Consider the following 19121-nt stretch of genomic DNA (forward strand, 5'->3'; position numbering starts at 1 on the left):
CCCGCCACTCTAAATGCGTCCACGCGTCCGCTCGTCGACCACCATCGCCAAACGTCCGCCGCTTCCGGGAATCGCATCGATGCTGTGGTCCGATGATTTCAGCTGGTCGAGCGATTGTTGGTTTTGTGGTGAGATTTCAATAGTTTGGTAGCGGGAGTTAAATGTTTGTCAATCTTTCACAGAGAAAGAAAACAACGAAGAGAAGAAATAGGAAAATAAACGGGGAAAAGAAATCGCAACGTGCTACGACAGTTAAAGCGATAGGTCGGAGGAATGAATTTTTTACGTCTTCCCGAAGATCTTTCCACTTCCTCCGAGAACTATTTTCGAGATGGTTTATTTATTTCTTCCTTATTGCGAACAGGATAAATTTCCAATCGTGTGGAAAAAAGATAGAAATCCCTGTCGAGCAGTTCAAAAATACGCGATAGATAATATTACGTGTTACAAAGTTTTACACCGATCGAAATAGTCATTTTTTGAAACGAGAAACGTCGCTCGCGAAATGTTTACACACAGAATTTGTACGTTTCGACGGAGACGCGATTCAGAAGGTCGGAGTTGCTTAATGTACTAGGAAATCGGATGAAAGGAACACGTAAATCTCAGCTACCTTAAGGGAGTGAGGTATCGATTGGTTATAGAAAGCGATGAATGTTTGGTCTATGTTCGATAATATTAGATTCTACTAACGTTGAAACGGTAATAAAGGTAGTAATAAAGCGAAATAAAGAAAAATCAACTTTAACGCACACGATGTCCTTTCCTTGTGATAAAATGAGTAAAATTGCACGATCCCCTATAATACGTCGCACCATATCTATTCTAATTAACTTTTACCTAGATTCGAGCCAATGTAGCTCAAAAATAAATTGATCAAAATACCGAAATATTTCTTACAAAAAAAAAAAAACAAATTACGCTTTGCAAACCGATTCTCTTGCAGCAACCGCAACATGGAAATTTCATAATAGGAAATTTCACCTCGAGTCGTCTGTTCACGAATACGTACAGCTCCCAAGCAATTCTTTGATAAAGCCTCTTGCTTCGTTCCGCGGCCGTTTTACAAAAACCTCTTTCCGTCAGACCTCAATTTCCATAATTAAGATAATGGCAAAAGCTTTTCAAGAGAAACACCGTAGAAGTGGAAGAAGAAGTTCCACGTCGTAAACTGATAACAGACGTTCAGTGTATGTATACAAAGGGACGAAGAAAGGCGGTGACGAAGGAGGCAAACAGAAACGAAGAAAAAGAAAGGCGCGAGAAAGAAGAGGAGGTCAGACGATGAACAGACGCGGAGGCTGTATGATGTACGTTTATAGCAGCGGACCGGTGCAAAATTAACCGACGCTATTTCTGCCCGCCTGTTCCTGTACTTTTCTTTTTTACACCTTCCTGGAAACCAACGTACCCGTTTCGCTTTCCTCGCGCGTTTCCTCGCGTCCCGCGATTTTCCATCGCTTTCCGTGCTTTCTAGCGATGGACTGAAATACGTCGCAAGTAGTTTGGCCGACTAGATTAGTACTGTATTTCGAAAAAAAAGAAGCATTGTTTTCAAGTAGATTTCAACTTAAACGCGATAGATTCTAAGTCTATAAATACTTTGAGAAACGAAGGAAGTAATCCTAAGTAGAATCGAGCCCTTTTCAAATAAGTTTGGAACTTTACGAGAATCTTACTGGAAATTCCCTTAAAACCACGTTCCTTGGTTATCGTTGAAATTCACTATTTCAACAAAGATAGTAATATTCAATAAATAGCAATTTTTAACTCTATGCCAACGATCGACTATATCCATCTTGCTTTTCCGACTCTCATGAGTCGATTGGTATAATTGTAAGAGTATCGTCATTCTAATATCAAAGTACTTGCAAGTAGACTGTCGAAACTTTCACGTACTCGTTCTAAGGCTGGAAAACAGTTGGCGAAGATCGAACGCTTCGCAAGTACGATGAATTAACGATTATACATTATGGCTAGGCTAACTTTTATCAACGTAACTGAAGAAAATGAACCTACGTAAAAGTTCATCCCTTCCATTAAATATAACATTTTTTAAATCTTCGAATATTACGTACGTTCTGTACAGCTGTATCGTAGCTCTAAATTTCACGATAGAAGCATAAAAATCTCCAGTTTAGTTGCGAGTAGCATTTCAGCCTTATAAGGTAAACCTCGGGTATTGCATTTGATTCGAATTTACAAAAACGTATTGAACTTAATCCCATCGCTAGTGCTCTTCTCCTTCCATCTTTTGTTTTACTACGAGCAGACGCAGTCTTCCCAACACGGTTTCGTCGCGTCTTGACCTCGATCCCGATTTCAAAATTATCGCGTAAAACTCGACATCGGCCCCAATTTTTGCTTTCTGTCGGTTACTTTATTTTATGTTCGTTTGATTCCAGGTTCTACGGGTGTAGGAGGATATTATACGCAAAGTTTACTGGCTCGAGAAGCTGTTGGATAATAGACGTTCCGGTGCAACGTAACGTGTATCTTTTGAAAGATGCGTGTAATCCTTATTCCACTTCGAGACTCGTTTCATATTCTTATTTACGCGTGGTCGGCGAAGGAGAATTTTGTGAGATAAGAGAAGGGAGACCCGTGATTATGTTCTGGTAACAATTAAAGTTTCAAGAAGTTTGCGAGTTTGTTGGTTTACGAGTTCCACTGATTGTATTTAATTAAAAACTTTGTTGCAGGATGTGGGACGCATAAGACAATTTTTGTACGAGTAGTTGTTTCGTTTAGAGAAACGATTATTACTAAAAATATCTGCTGCAGGATTAACTTAGCAAATTTTTAATTTTTACCGCTGGAATATAAATAGTAAGAAATTAAAATATCTTCATAAACAAATCTTTTAATTTATGTTGCAAAGATACGTGAACTTTTTGTTTACAGCATCCAAGGTACAATATGTTCTCTTTATAAGGCAGGCTTTACTTTTCGTTCCAATAAACGTGATTAAAAAATTTCATTAAGCTTTCCATAGTAGAATATTTCCTTTTTAACATGACGCATCTCCTCGTCCCTTGTATCCTCAAAGTTTCATGAATCCCATTATTTTCCTTTAAAAGCGGAGATAAAACATCGATGATGTACATAACGGTGTTAAGCTGATTATGAAAAATATCTCGGGGAAAATTGAAAACGAGAAAATATTTAATGCCGAAGGCAACGTTCCTCGTATATCGAACCTCTCGTCCCATTTTTCTGAGGGGGCTGAAATGCAATAAGGAAGCAAGTTCTGGCGACTAAGTCGCGACGAAGTGGAGTACACCTTAAAGTTTCTCGACAACACGAAACTTTTGTAATGTAGTTATGCGTAGCGTACCCAATGGAAGTGGTAAAAAATATTTGGTAAACTCGACATCAAGCGTCATAAAGTTTTTCGAAAAATATTCAAACGTTTTATCTCATGGGAAAATCCAATCTTGTACCCTTCGTGTAAAAACACTGTAGAAGTACTTCAGACTTTTAGAAATGCCTCCTTTATAGAGATATTATAGAAATTGTTTTCTGCGCAGAAATTCTTTCCGCAAAAGTTGTTCTCTTCCTTCTTGCACCATTTCTCCTTGATTTTTGATCGAGAGGAAACAACAGGAAATTATGGAAATTTTTGAAAACAAAGCCCGTTTGTATATTCCTCGACCTGTAATTAAATACTGTAGTTTCATCTAGAAACACTGCTAACGGAACGCAATCTGGCTAGCGTCGTTTCGAGTATCCTGCACTGCGAATATTAAAGAGATTAGAGCGGTGGAAGAGCGCGCGTCAAATTTGCATTTAGAAAGACAGGGTTGTACCAGAAATTTCGCCGCCCAAAGTATGCAATTACGTTGGTCGCAAAAGTGACGATAAGGCGCGAAATAAAAGTAAGTCGTAACACTAATCGCCATTATTTTCGGCATTAAGAAGTAAAAAAGTTTTCGACGTAATCGAACGATATACAGCATACAAATATCTAAAAATTATAAATCCGTCAATTCTGAAAAAGCATATTTTTTAATCTCCATGTTATAGAATTTGAAAGCAATAATCTATACGGTACAAAGAATAATAATTACTATTATTATTTTGTTTAAAACGACAAGTCCATTTCCACTTTATCCGTAATGATATTTGGGACGATTTTAAATTTCGAAACGTATTCATTTGCTCGCTTATCGGATCTTTGCAAATCTAAATTGCAAATTTAAATCACTTTATCTATGAAGAATTGAATAAAAAAATGTATGTCGTATACAAGAACGAAAGAATCGTCGATCATATATTATTAATCTATCGAAATATTCTACGCATAGTCATCTCATGTAAAAAAGTTTGACGATTGAAATTATGGATTTCTACTCTCTGTAACACGTTTGGCGAACATTTCTACCAATTGTTCACTGACGTTTTCAATTCAATCCATAAATCGCGAAAGAAACAAAATTATGAACCTGGCGTTATATTGCCAATCTATTACAGTATCGAGTATAACATACGCAAATTATAGACTCGAGCTGTTCGTAAGTTTCCGGTGAATTTTCACGTTCGTTTAAAATCTAATATAAATTACTAATTTTTGACCGATATAAAGATATTCGTCAATCAAGCACCTATTAAATTCATACATTTCAACTATACATACCTCTGTATCGATGAAAGAAAGAAATCAAACTCTGTATCGTGATAAATCTTCACCCAAAATAACGCTGTTTACGTAACTCATAAATTAATGTAAAGAGTCTAACAACGTACATTGATTCGTCATAGCTATATCCACGCTTTGTTCTCGATATACCGCACATATTGCATAACACTAAACCAGGACACAATACGACGGGATCCAGTTACCGTAACCGTATGTAAATCGAATTCAAACTTGTGCAACGCGCAACGACAATAAGATGACAATATCTCGGGAACGATGTTATATCCCGAATGTACGTTAGACAAGGAGAAATTGTATTCGTGGTCGACCCAAGTTTGTCGTGTGAGCAAACAAGAAGTTTGTCCTATTATATTGAAAATTAGAAAGGCACGATACGTAAGGGTGTTTCTCGCGTATGAAACGTGGGCGGTGAACTTAGAACAGGAAGAAGGTTATGAGGAATATGACGTCAAAAGCTAGAGCAATCTGTTCGAGTTCTATATTTGCAAGTGATATGCTTGGTGGAAATCAAATTGAAGAAACAAATGTAGGTAGGAAACGTGCGTGTAATTTTATTTCTTGAATTAGACTCGACTTTTTAAGTGTATTGCGTTTTGCCGTTTCTGCGGAGAAGCTTCGAACGCCGCTACGAAAGATGCTAAAAACATTCTTTTTTTTTTTTTACGATTTAAAGTTGTTTATTGAGCCCAAGAATGCAGTTTTAGGTACATATTCGCAATAGACGGTGAATTTTTGTAATGATATGTTAGGCAAAGGTACCGATACGCGGCGATACGACGTAGCCATGCTGTATTATGTGTCGGAGCTTTACATTTTTCGTTGTATAATACAATTTTTGGGTTCAAGCCGCTGGGGAGCGGAGCTTTTTTATGTATTTTTTTTTTTTTTTATTTTTTTCTGTCCTGAAAACTTGGTTGATGCTAAAAACGTTTGATCGGTGGTTGTGATTCTTCGAAGGATAATACACGTAGCACGATAAACGAAGATTCATAGGTGTCGAATCACAAAATGCAGAATGTAAACTCTCCGTTCACAATTTTACCATATCGCGTCAAACTCGGATTACTTGTCGTTTATGAAATTTATCGTAAAATTGTTGTTTCATCGTCAAACTTGTTACTGTAATACCACGAAATACACCGATCGATAATTTCTAACGTTTCGTTAATAATATAAGTATCAGTGGAACTATGAATGATTACCGTCAATTATTATTACTGTAGAAATTGCGCGAGGGATTTCCGCTGGTTGTGAAAATTACCACAAACGAGAAACGAATTAACTTTGAGTCGCATATTTATCGTTTAAAAGAGTTTGGTCGATGATACAGGAACGAGCAAATTAGAAGCTATTTTATAAGACGCGGGTACAATGGCCAGAAGGTGGAAATCCTCGTAAACGTAAACATTGCGAGGGAGAAATTCCAAAAACAGTGGAGTCGTCGCGAAGAACGAGAACGTTCAGTCGCTAAGTGGATCGCGAAGGTTAATGACACCGTGGTCTTATTAAAAGCGTCGTATTTAAAGCGTCGTATTAACGATTCCGTCGAGAACCTCGCCAGAGATTCGTGCATGATTTCATGCTGTTTATTCTGTCGTGTATACGTGTCTGTGTGCGTGTGTATAATTTGTATACATTAGCGAACGAGTGGTGGTGTGCCGAAAACTAAACCGAAGACGTTCGTACGAAAAGGGTGATTGTATAGAAGCGATGCAAATCATGATTCACTTTTCGTATTTTTCTTATAAGCAATTTTTTATTATGTATCTATCGTATTTATATGGGATCGCGTCTACGGAAAAGGATTTATAAATAAATCTAGAAACATATATTTTTCTACTTAATAACCCTCTCTTGAAAAAGGTTTGTAATTAAGAAATAAGTCGAGGTTCGTTCGTTTGAACATTTTTCCTTTTTTCTTTCGCAGCTGCAAAAGCTTGGTCCAATTTATTTCGATTTATTTGAAACGTAGACTCTGTAATTACGCGATTAATATACGTATTTACGTACATACTAATTTATTATTAATTTCGCTGTGTCAGTTACACCAGTTAATGTTAATGACGATGGTTGAGACCGGATAATCTACAGAAACGTTTTACCGGCGTTCTCGCAAATTTCTACAAAAACAAAATACACCGCTAAACTATATTAAAGAAGAAATTTTAATGCAACGTTTGTAACCATCGTTTACATTTCTCTATTGCGTAATCTAATTATATTTTGTAATACAGGAAATCGCATTCGGTCGATAAAACGCTTATCGCTTACCGATTTAATTTCAAATGACGTTATTACAAAGTTCACTGCGCGATGTACAATTTCCACCGTACAATCTATTAAAGCGTGATATCGAATTAAATATTTCCATTATTTGTTCCATTTATCGTGAAACTTCGTTCATTAAAATATACTTTGAGAAGCGAGCTACTGTTACCTACGCATCGTAAGTTCGAACGACCAAGCCTACGCTTTACGATCGCGATCAAATTTTATCGAGTTAAGAATTTTGACGACATATTTTCGAATTAAGGCTCTAATTTATTGGTATCGCGAACACTCTACCGAGCAAAATTAGAATTTATTACTCGAAACTCTAATACCGATTTAAAAACTCGTTTTAGTCGTCCCTGAACAGCTTCAGTTTCGAGGGAAAATTCAAAAGGTGGAGCTTAACATCGAGCCTAAACTGATCCAGACCGAAGCCGACTCTGGTCGAAGTCCCGCAAAGTTTATTGCATTTCCAAATACCAAATTCGAGACCAGTTGCGCGGTATCTCTTTCGTATAAGATCAGCGATCGATCAGGGGCCTCAAAAGGACTCTCGTTAATGTCCACCAAAAGCGAACTCTCGGCAAATATCAAAGCTCGTCAATACGGTCAGTTAGGAATTATCAGCGATATTAGTAAGGTCAGTTCCAATTTCAAAGAGTTAAAGTCATTGAAATTCCGCGACGATGATATTACGAATCTTTTGTTTTGACGGTAATAGAACTATTCTCCTTTGCTCCGTTTTTGGGGAATTTAAAAACTCTCAAACACGACGAAGTGTATTTTGAAGCTACGAAGCTACGAGTAGGGATATCCACGTTTTAAATTGAGTAATTGTAAATTCGACAAAACTAATTTGACAACTTTTGTAACAATTTATTAACACCGGTTGATCCGACTGAATTTAACTTAACTGTTCGTTGCTGATTTTGAAACAGATCGGATCTAACGTCTAATATTACGAATATTAGAATACTACAAAATATTAGATATAATCGTACAATATCTTTTTCTCCGTACAAGATTATCTAATCGCTATTTCACCTTAGTTATGTAAGGAGGGCGAAACAGAAACAGAAACCTCGGTTTGTCAAATTTTTCCGAATCTCGAAACCCGCTTACGCTACATCGAATCCTGATCGTCTATAAAGTAGCAAGATAAATTTCTCACGAGTTCTCAACGTTTCTCCTATTCGCAGGAGGACTACGTTCCAATTACAATATCTGTACCGACTGAAACTCGCGTTCCACGCTTCCGTCGTCGCGTTACCAGAAAACTTGTTGCAGACCTGTGGAACTTGCCGCGCGAATTTATCTTGGTCGCGTTTAAACGGCGAGTTTCCCGTGAAAACGCGATCGATCTTGGCGTTCTCGTCCCAAGTAATTACAGAGGCGTCTTCGGTGACGAATTCGTCGAACGTTTCAACTTCTGGTCCAAGTCGAGACGAGCTGCAAGTTTACTCGAAACCCAGCGTAACTTTGTTAAGTAAACGGGAAACTTCGGTTTCTAATGTATCCACGTTCCGGGTCACAAAGGCTGGCGCCTTGGAACACGCAAAATGAAAGCGTCTTCGGATACGGTAATTGCACGAGTTTAGAAAAAACTGCGCACACTCGATGAGTAAGTTGTCTACGGAGTTGGATCGGGCTCTTAATTGCATTCACTTCGACTTAATTAAAACGGAAGATTTGAAATTGCGTCCGTAGAACGAGGTGCGAGCAATATTTTCGAAATCGATAGAAATTAAAGGAAATAAGGCGTGGATTTGATTTTAAAGAAGATTTGGGAAGAACGACAACCTTTAACGTGAAAGTGAGATTTGTAGCTAAAGCTGAATCAACGCTGACAGACATTTGCCCGCAAACACGTGTCGCGGCCAATCAGCATCTGTCTTTCGAGGGAAATCCGCAGAAAGACAGATGCTGATTGACTGCGACACGTGTTTGCGGACAATTGCCTGTCAGTGTAGGCTTAGCTTAAGTATATATCATTTTTTCGTGTCAAGTGTCGTAAAGGTTCCATATATGATCGATGGATATTAACGAGAAATTATACATATTCGGTATTTAAAAATTATATTTCGACACGTAGATCCAGTTCGATAGTATTCAAATTGTACCAACGATTGTACGAAGAAACATCCTTAAATCTTTAAATATTTTAATAATTTTAACCCTATTTTACACGTGCAAATATCTCGTATAACACGATGTATACGTCGTATAATAAGAAGACAAAATTCAACCAGAAAGAAACTGGGAAATAACAAATCTCGTATATCTCTAACTAATTTCAACGATAACTTTCAGAAAATCAAATCGTCAGGCTGAAGAATGTTTCATCGGGAAGAGTAAAACCACAAATTTCTTCCCTCTCTGATAACCTTTCATAGCTACTCGTCGAAGATATATCAACCTTTCGCCCAACTTCGCAGAGTACCAATTAAAAAAGCGTTTTTCAACTTTCTCTCGACTTTGCAGCTTCGTTTCGCTGATAAACTCAGGCAAAAACCATAATCAAAGGCAAACAGAGCCTCGTTGGCTCGAGGAAGAAGCTTTAAAAATTACGAAACAAGATTCTATTAAATGATGAGATTCGATTACGAAAGCAACCAATGGATCATCGAGCTCCGATCGATTCTGTATCCGACGAGGTTGATAAAAACATAACCAGACGCGCGTTAAATCGATCCTGCCTCGTTAGAGGATAGCCAGCGGGGTCATCGTGCTATTACCCGTCTAGTATGCTCATGCACTTCGTCGTAATCCGTGAACACGCACGATTTGTTGTGTCAGCTGTGGGATTAAAGCGGAACCACAGACCGTGATATCGCCATCGGGGACCGTGTTGGTTTATAATTTTGTTCAGAAACGATTGACAATCGATCGAGATACGTTAGCCGCTAATTATTCCCGCGTGTTTCGATATTCGACATTCGGCATCGTTCGTATTAAACGGATTTATTTCGTGAATGCATTTAGAGTTGATATGGTCTAACGTTGAAATCGTTGCTTAATTACTAGAAAAGCGGATGGGTTGGTGAGTGGGAGACTTGTTAGGGGAATGTTGCTAATTAGCAAATGCCTTTAGAAAATACATGGGAATTACGTATTAATAGAAATGACGATGTTTATGGAAATTTCAGGAAATGGAGGTGGGAAATTAATTAGAGGAATATCGCTAATTCGTAGAAAATATTTCTTGGAAATAATAATAGAAATCGGGGCGTTTATAGAAATTTAAGAAAAATTCGAAATATAAATATCGTTCAGGTTGATATCTGATCGATTAAAAGAAATACGTATATGGACGAATCGAATGGAGAAAAAGATTAATTAACAGAATATTTGTAATTAGAAGATGTTTCAGAGAAAATAGAAATTAATTAAAGTCAGAAGAATATTGGTAATTAAGATATTTCGGTGAATGTAAAAAATTCGTTTAATCGATCAAACTTAAAAATCATACATATTTTCGAAGATACTCGAACATTTCGAATATCGAATTAGAATATCCAAATAAAATTTCGAAAATTAATAACGATCCTGTTAGAGAATGTAAAATTTTAAACGAGAATATTCTTGTTACTCTGTTCGAGATAGAAGTTTCGATAAAATCTTGTCGTAATATCTGTTTCATCTGCAAGTTATTGGAAATTATATGCGAACCTTAAACAGTACGTCTCCGTTTTAAGTACGTGCTTCCAGTGAAATTATGCAGGATGTGTAACGAAAAATGGATAGCAGGATTCGTAAAGGAAGCAGCCAAAATCGTTACCATCTTTCGAATCTAGGACGTTCGCGCAACAAAGATTTATTCTTGACGTCGGTTTTTGTTACTTGGCAAAGAAACGACCGTCTGTTTTCAATGTGTATCCTTTAGCGATCCTTTCCAAACCAAACGTCTTCGAAGTTTCTCGTTGCACCGTTTCGCGGTTAAGCACTGCCTGAATTAAATCGCTGCCAGTGAAAGAAATACTGCATATTGAGCGTAATGTAATACTTCTACCAAATGGTAATGTTTAAACGTGAAAAGATAATTCTGTCGGAAGGCTCTGTTGTAAACATAAAATTGCCAATTTTCTCCGTTTTACATGTATCGTCATTTCGTAGAAAACGTAATAATTTGTAACTGTAAATCGTAACTAAGACTAGGAAAAAGTGTTATGTAGTCGAGTACGTGATCGAACTTCGAATAGTACAACAATAATCTAACGATACAACGTTATCGATTAGTACGTATGACGAAACAAATAATATATAATAAATGGATAAACTGCACAAATAATATAAATTAACGTGGCTGTCTAGTCTAAAAATTCAAACATGGTTTAATTAGAATATAAATTACATAATATAAAAAATTGTATATTTATAATAACGTAACAGGCACAACCATGTAATGCTTTTGTATATTCTACGTGTCAAACTTACCAGACAAAACCACAAACTCATTTCACAATTAATCTTCTTTAACGGTGTACCGCAATTTATATCTACGAGAGCATGACGAAGAGATACTTTGCGAGCAACATTTTTGGCTGAGCATAGCGATACGGGTGCAAGAAGTAGCCGTTATGGAAACGATACTTGCTGGCACAAATCCGTAGTTTGTAAGTCGACCAAACCCCTGCATTGGTCGATTGGATTTAAACGATAATCCAGCGGCGTCGATTCCATATGAAAAAGCTCTCCAGTATCTGTATTTTAATTAAGCAGATCGAGCTCGTTACAATCTGAACGAATGAAAAAATGTTATCGAGAAGTTACAAAAACGAAATCGAAAGTGATTTATGACGAAAGAAGAAGGAATCTCGAAGACCGATGTTTTAAAAATTATTATTATTATTATTATTACTATTATTATTATAAAATATTATTAGAGAAAAGATTGAAATACTTTTTTCATTTCCGATAAAAGCATCAGCGTAAATTCTTCGAAATAAAGAAATCAAAATAGCGGCAATTTCCAGCTTCGATCAAACCTCCGTTTTCTTCAGTGCCTAAATCTGCAGATGGAAAATCTGCAGATTATACCTTGTGTTGAATCGCGAGTTATTAAAAATTATTAGTAATTCAATTCCACGAAATCGTATGAAACGAAGGTTATCGAAAAGATATTGTAAGAAGAATCTTGACAAAAAGTATCAGAGAACTAAACTCTTTGATCTCCTGTTTGTAAACTGTATTCCAATATAGTTAATTCTCTAACAATATAGTTATTTCTCTAAAAATTACAATGTTTCGCATTCACAAATTTACACCCATCTTCCTTTCATACTTTCTACTTTTTTCTTAACTATGTAAATACACGTTTTCGTTCGCGATTCCTAGAAAGGGAAGAATCAACGTAATCCCGTCTATGTAAAAATTTGTTACTGAAACGCGAGAAACCACGATGAAATCATCTCGAAAGAAAGAAGGATAAAAATAAAAGATAAATTAAAAACCAAAAACGAAGAATCGAGATTTTCGATGGAGGAAGGACGAAACTTCTTCTGTAGCGAAGAGAAATGAAATCTGCCACGAGAACAATTTTAATAAGACGCGGAAAGACGCGAGCTTTTTAATCCAAATCCTTTCGGAAAGTCCAAAGAAACCGTTTGTCACTATAAATAGCCAGCGAATGAACGCGATGGAAGAACGACTCGCAGGCAATTTCCCGATAACGTCATGGCCGAGTGAAATAGATGCTCGAGACCGACGTTAGTTGTATAGCGTAATCGTGGCGAAGAGCTGTATCTGTTACAGCAGGTGAAAAGCAAACAGGGTGTCACGACGATATTTCACGTCGCCTGGACGGACTGGCCTGCCTCCTCGACCCAGAAAGCTCTGCAAGTTCCTCTGTTGTTCGAACCGTCTCGAAACAAACATTTTCAGTGTCGTTACACCCCTTGAAAGCAACTTTACTTTCGTTCTGATCATTGATCACGCAAACGGAAGATTAGAAATATCCAAAAAGGATGATTGGTTACGAGTGAAGAGAATAGTTGGAATTTCCAGAATCGTTGGTGTCGCTTCAGCTTGGCGGTGATCGATTAGGATATAGAGCGTGAAGTAGGATCCGAAGATGGAAATGACGGTATGACGAGAAAAATTGGGATTTTACTTTGATATCCGAAAAAAACGATCCAGGTAGATTCAAGGTAATTAATAAATTAAGAGCATTTATGCAAATTTATATATCTTTCTGAACATAAAGTATCAGAACGTAAATAGAGATACTCTTCACGCTGCAAATATTATAACGAGCAACGTACACGATAACAATCTATACCATGTTTGATATCGTTCTTTATCTATGGAAGTATAGAAAATTAACTTGAAAAATACACGAAGCTGGTAAAATTAATGTCACCATATAGGTTACCGTAAATATAGATCATTCTTTGCATATTTTTCTCCTAACAATTTCCTGGCCTATTGGCCTACCCTTACGTTTGAATATCTATAGCCGTGTTGTGTAAGCTGCCTCTACTTCATTGTCTGCGTAAATGTCACGCCATTAGGGAAAATACGCTCTGAAGATTACGTGAACAAACATATTCATGCTGTCAGCAACATTCTCATGGTACATAATTTGTGCCAGCTTGATATCATTTCTATGGATATTATATTAGGATGCATTTCCCGTTGCGTGGAACGTAGAATTGGCAAAAGAGAAAAGGATTCATTACGCTGGAGAAAAAATTCTACGTTAAAAACTCAATTTTCGAGCAAAACCAAAGCAAATTAACAGATTGTGAATCTTTTTAATTTCCAATTAAGCTTTCTCTACAGTGACAAGATAAAAATACCGGAAAGATAACTGTAGTAATTAAATTTCAATATGATAATTTTATAGTAATTGTATTTTAGTGCGAATATCTCGTTTTACGCTTTTTACGAATACCGCCAAATTTTTAGAATCTTTAGTCCTATTTCACGGCGTGAGATTTTTTAAAACGTTAGCAAACTGGAAGGACGACCATTTTTCAGAAAATTTTGCACGTTTATTACGTTTAACGTTGCCTTTGCGAGATTAAAAACATTCGTGTTCATTGATATATTATGCGTGTCACATGAAACATTCTGAAATTTCGCTAGCATAGTAACGATTATATCTGAAAGAAAACTAAAGATATACATAAAAATGACGAGATATTTAGTACAAACGTACATTCTGCAGAGACCAATTATTCATTCTATCGGTAATCTTTGACACTATGACGATAGGATCATATTTGACACTTATTATACGCTTAAAACGATCGTTCATGCTGTACATTAATTTTTCTACTAAATATATGTTTGCAATGAATATCTTCTAATTTCTATGTTATATATTTCCAAATTAGTTTAAAGTTTACAAGTATAATGGCGACAGACGCGTCTCACTTCAAAATGTTTTATATAGCACGTACGATACGATTATGAAATACATTTCGTTCTCGCAACATCAAAATACTACTAAACGATACGCAATTTAATTTGCTTGGACCTAATTAATTAGTACGTAAACGCTATACGACAAACTATACCACTTAAACGTATCAATTCGTAACCGATCCAACTACGATCGATGTATTTACAGGATCGCCACACTGTTCGTTTCATCGAAGAAGATCAACTCTTGTCTTTCCTATCGGACGGAATCGAAACACAAGGTGGATTCTTACGTAAACCAGCGAGGTTTAACGAGCCGTTAGCCGTAACGTGTAAATCGTTGAAATCGTACTCGGATTATTTGTAAAAGAATGGAACGATGCACGCACAGCCGATTTTCCCGTTGGCCAACGCGTTAGATCGGGTTCGAGCGTACACGTTTACAGCCACGTAGCAGCTTTCTCGCGTAAAACGGCTTTTCTTGGCCAAGGGCTGTTAATCGGATACGAACGAAGACCAGTCTGTCAGAACTATAAACCATCTCGCTTATTTTCGTCAAGCGATCTATTTCGAGACACCTGAATCGAGAACAGATCCTACCGACTTCTATTGTGGGTCTATTATCGTCAACCGCCGATATTTCAGCGAGTTTCGTGCTTTCCCTATCTTTTGTCTATTGTCAGATACGATTTTAACTCGGATATTGCTATTAATTCCAGAACGACGATCGCAATACCTTTTCTTTATCTAATACGCGATCTTTTTTTATCTATTTATTGTAGAGACAATATTTTAATTAGAAAAAATCATAAAATCGAATGAAATAAAATAAGCAAGTAAGGTGGAAGTAGAGCGTGTCGTGTATCGAATTTGAAACTTTTCTTTACGATTAAAATGTATGTTACGTACATCATTTTTTACGGAAATCCCGTAGGATTATTCTTTGTACGTATGTTGATAGGATTTGCTGTTTGTTATTTTATTTCTCATAAATTCGCGAGCGTTTTAAATTGTTCCCTCGAATGTATCGAAACGTAACGAAGATGCGGCGAAGTGACGAATATCGTATTTCGTAATGACCACCGGTGTACTAAAATCCCTACAGACTAAGTAGCTGAAACGTCCGTAGAACGGAATAAATCTGGATTTGGTAATTCTAGAGAGAAGACCGTGGAAGAGAAATATTCGGTCCTATTAAACCTACTATAATTCGAAATCCAGTAACCTAACGAGACGATACGTATATACCGATCTTTGCAATGAAGTAGTCGGATCTACATTTTGATAAACTTAAACTTAGACGCTTAAACGAATCTCAAAACGTGTCAGGATATAAATAAATATAAATATATTATACTACTTAAATAACCCTAGATTCAGTTCTCAAGAGAAATCGAAACGATTCTACGTTCCTTAAATTTGTTTTCATGCGATTAATCGAAGAAAAGGAAAACTGAGAAATTAGAGATTTATCTTTCAACGTTTGATCTAACGAATATCTTAAGTTTAACGTAAACAGATCCACGAGAGAGTCTAATCGGAGATACGATTTTACTAGAACGCGACGAACAAGACGAAATTCATATTTCGTCGGAACGGTCGTAGTTGACGAAATTGATACGCGGGGATCGCCCGAAAAATTCGTAATTTCTATTTTCGACGCCGCTTATGATTACGCGGAGATTGCGACACGCGGATATTTCCGTGGTGGAGACGCTTGATGCCGAGTTGCACACTGGCACCGCGAAATGAAATAGAGTAGAAGATAGTGTCCATCGTGCGTTGGGCCATCGACACGCTTGCCAGCAAACTCTCATGCAAAATAAAGTCGATGATTCACGTTGATCTCGCAGTCGATGACTCGTTTTTCGGTTGACCGCGCACGAGCTTAGAAAAACATCGAACGATTGCCCTGACGAGACGCAGTTGCTCGTAAAAGACGGTACAAATGTTGTTTCTCGAAACCTTGTCGCAGCTTTGCTTTAATTTTCATTAGCCTGTATCGGAAACTCGAACGAAGTAGACCATCGAACCTACGTTATTTCTTTTGAACATTTTCTTTTCGAGGATGTAGTCTCAAATTTATAGAAACATACGACGATAATAATATTTCTTTCGCGCTGTCCGAGCCTTTTGTTTATACACGTAGCTTCCTTGGCGAAATAGTGGAACCGTTAATGATCGATACCTGAATATCTGCTTAGTATCTGGATTCGCATACTTCTTTTCGCCGGAAAAATATTTATTCTAACCGATAACGCCTATCTTAATAGGCAGTCTTTTCGTCCAAATGCTTAAACTGGAAAACAAAATAGTTGCGCTGGTAACATTGTGTAATTGAATTATCGAGTGGACGTGACGTTATGTCAATAACAGCGGACACGTTAATTCGTTGTATACGTGTATTATATCGCAAATGTATTAATTCGGTAAATTCAATAGATTTTCTTAGTAACCAATGACGCTAATTTCGATATATAGTATTAATTATAATTTAAGTATAATTCAAACAAACCGAAACGTAATTTACGATAGTTTAATTTCAAAAAGTTGCACAAATGCATACGCTGATCAATCAGCGTTTCGTTTATCAAATCTCACGCTAAATTTTACACGCGGTAGAAAATTCTATTTATATCCATAAAAATAATTTAATTGTTATAATTATCGAAGCATTCTGAAACGTATGAAAAAAGAACATCGTCCTATTACAAGTTTAACATCACATATTTCTACCCCTTTATCCCAATAAATAACTACTTTGTCGTTCAATTTCAATTTAATACCAACAAACGTGCCTGTTGAGGTTTCATCTCGGAATTGAGAGAGGAAATGCGTGGATGGATGTACAATAGAAATATATTTAAGTAAGTTTAAGTATAAGTACAACGTGTATGCCAGTCCAGATCCGCACGCTGGCAGCGTTACTTTACAAGAGAGCTGCAAAGCCATGGACCTATGGGTATTTATATAATTACGAAAAACTAGCCTGTCTGTACTCCGCTGCCCCATTTGTGCAAGACATGTTCCTAGAAAAAGCTACGAAGCTGAGGTCCTTCAAATTGATTTAGTGTTAAACAATACCGATTTAGCGTTCAACGGCTTCGAGAACTAAGAAAACTAAACACTAGAGAATTCACTTCAGCAGTGTCGGACAAACACACCCTGCCACCTATAAAACAACAAATTTGACGTACTACGATGAAAATTCACAAACCCATCCTCCCCTTAATTGACCAAGACGAACGGCGACGATCCAACATTTTCGCTACTCCCGACCCCTTCCGTCCAAGAGCAAAATGATGTACGATAACAAGTAGCTTCCTGCTATCATCCGCCGCTAAATCCATTCATCCTTCTTGACATTTCCTTTCTAGAAGCTGTATCAACGAGCGAATTCGCTTTCTCGATTGCGTGGTCAACTCCGGTTCGTTACCAGGCGTTTCATCGCGAAAGCCAAAAATAAAGCTATGCATAACCGAGAAGCAGTCTGAAAGCGAGCTACGTTCGTCTGGCGCATTGTCATCGCCATTGTGGCTTCTCCGAGCGAGCGTTGAACGAAACGAGGGAAAAAGGTCGCCGACGCCCGCCAACAGTTATATACAATCGGTCGGAAAACGGAAACCGACACGGTTCGTTGCTTCAAAACGGGGTGAGCGAGGTCAAAATTCGCGATTTCAATTCGCAGCGCGATTTAGAGCCAATGAAAACGAGTGAAACGATCGTTACCGAGGTTTTGAAAGACCGACGTTGCGTAGTTTGGTAGATTAATATTTGGTAGATATACGCTCGTGAGCGTATGATCTTATTGTTGAAAATGTAAAAGAGAGAGATCCACAGGCGATCCATCGCGAGAATTTTAAAAGGACGCGATACTTAAGTACTTGTGTCTAGTATTTATTCGGAAACACTGACGACTGCCAGATTAAAAAATCACAATAGCTGTCCGATGTGAATCTCTGTCTTGAAACAAATATAATATATCTTCTTCTAGTAATTAGTTTACGTGCCATGAGATGGAAAAGATTGAAAACCCTTAACTTAAATTCGTTTGTATTTGATACGACAGTGTGTAGCCGTATTAAAGTAAATAAATGTATAAAATTTTCAATAAAACATAAATGGATTAGGAACCCAGGTGCTAGACCAAACCGAAATATTTTATAGCGACGTTATACAGCGATTCTCGAGTTAAAACTCCTAGTCGAAGCTTTCATTAAGTCTGCGAATTATCCACTTCTCGGCTTCACAATCATCCGAAGGCTGACGGGCAGAATAGATCGCGGTGTCAATCATGTTTTCATCGTATCACTCACCAACCAGTATAAAGACTACACGCAGGATTTTCCTGAGATTTTAGCAGCATTCTGCTTCAGCGGAGATTCTAGAAGTCTCGAAGAATATATAATAAATACAATTTAAATATACGCAAGATATCAATACTAGTCTAAATCTGTTTCACTAATATCTAGCACCTGTCCATTTAGTTTTGTCAACGACTATATATTGCTGTGAGAAATGTTCCACTATCTTTGATGGTTTGGAATAACTTTCATCAGATACATTCTCTAGTTATCCTGATACGTGCTATTTCAAATGGCATCGTGAATCGATAGAATAAATCGAAGCGTTCTTCTTTTAGCGGTTTCATTAAATTTCAATAAAATTTTATGCAAGTAAAATTTTGTTTCTTATCATATATTAACATATCTTTTGTGCTCATAATTCGCGATAGTTGAAAACAGTTTGGAATTCTTCTCGTACTTGTTTCTACGTATTTCCCCGTGGCAAATCAGCTAGATAGGAAAGGAACCGAGCAAAGATT

The 19121-nt window shown here is 37.1% G+C and overlaps 1 protein-coding gene across 3 annotated transcripts in view; it reads right to left on the minus strand.

Moving 5' to 3' along the window:
- Rgk3 (Rad, Gem/Kir family member 3) overlaps positions 1-19121 on the minus strand; it is a 79383-nt gene that overhangs the window by 7043 nt on the left and 53219 nt on the right. The gene's annotated exons all lie outside the window — the stretch shown is intronic.

The sequence above is a fragment of the Bombus vancouverensis genome, chromosome 1, assembly GCF_051014615.1.
Source record: "Bombus vancouverensis nearcticus chromosome 1, iyBomVanc1_principal, whole genome shotgun sequence".
Lineage (NCBI taxonomy): Eukaryota > Metazoa > Arthropoda > Insecta > Hymenoptera > Apidae > Bombus > Bombus vancouverensis.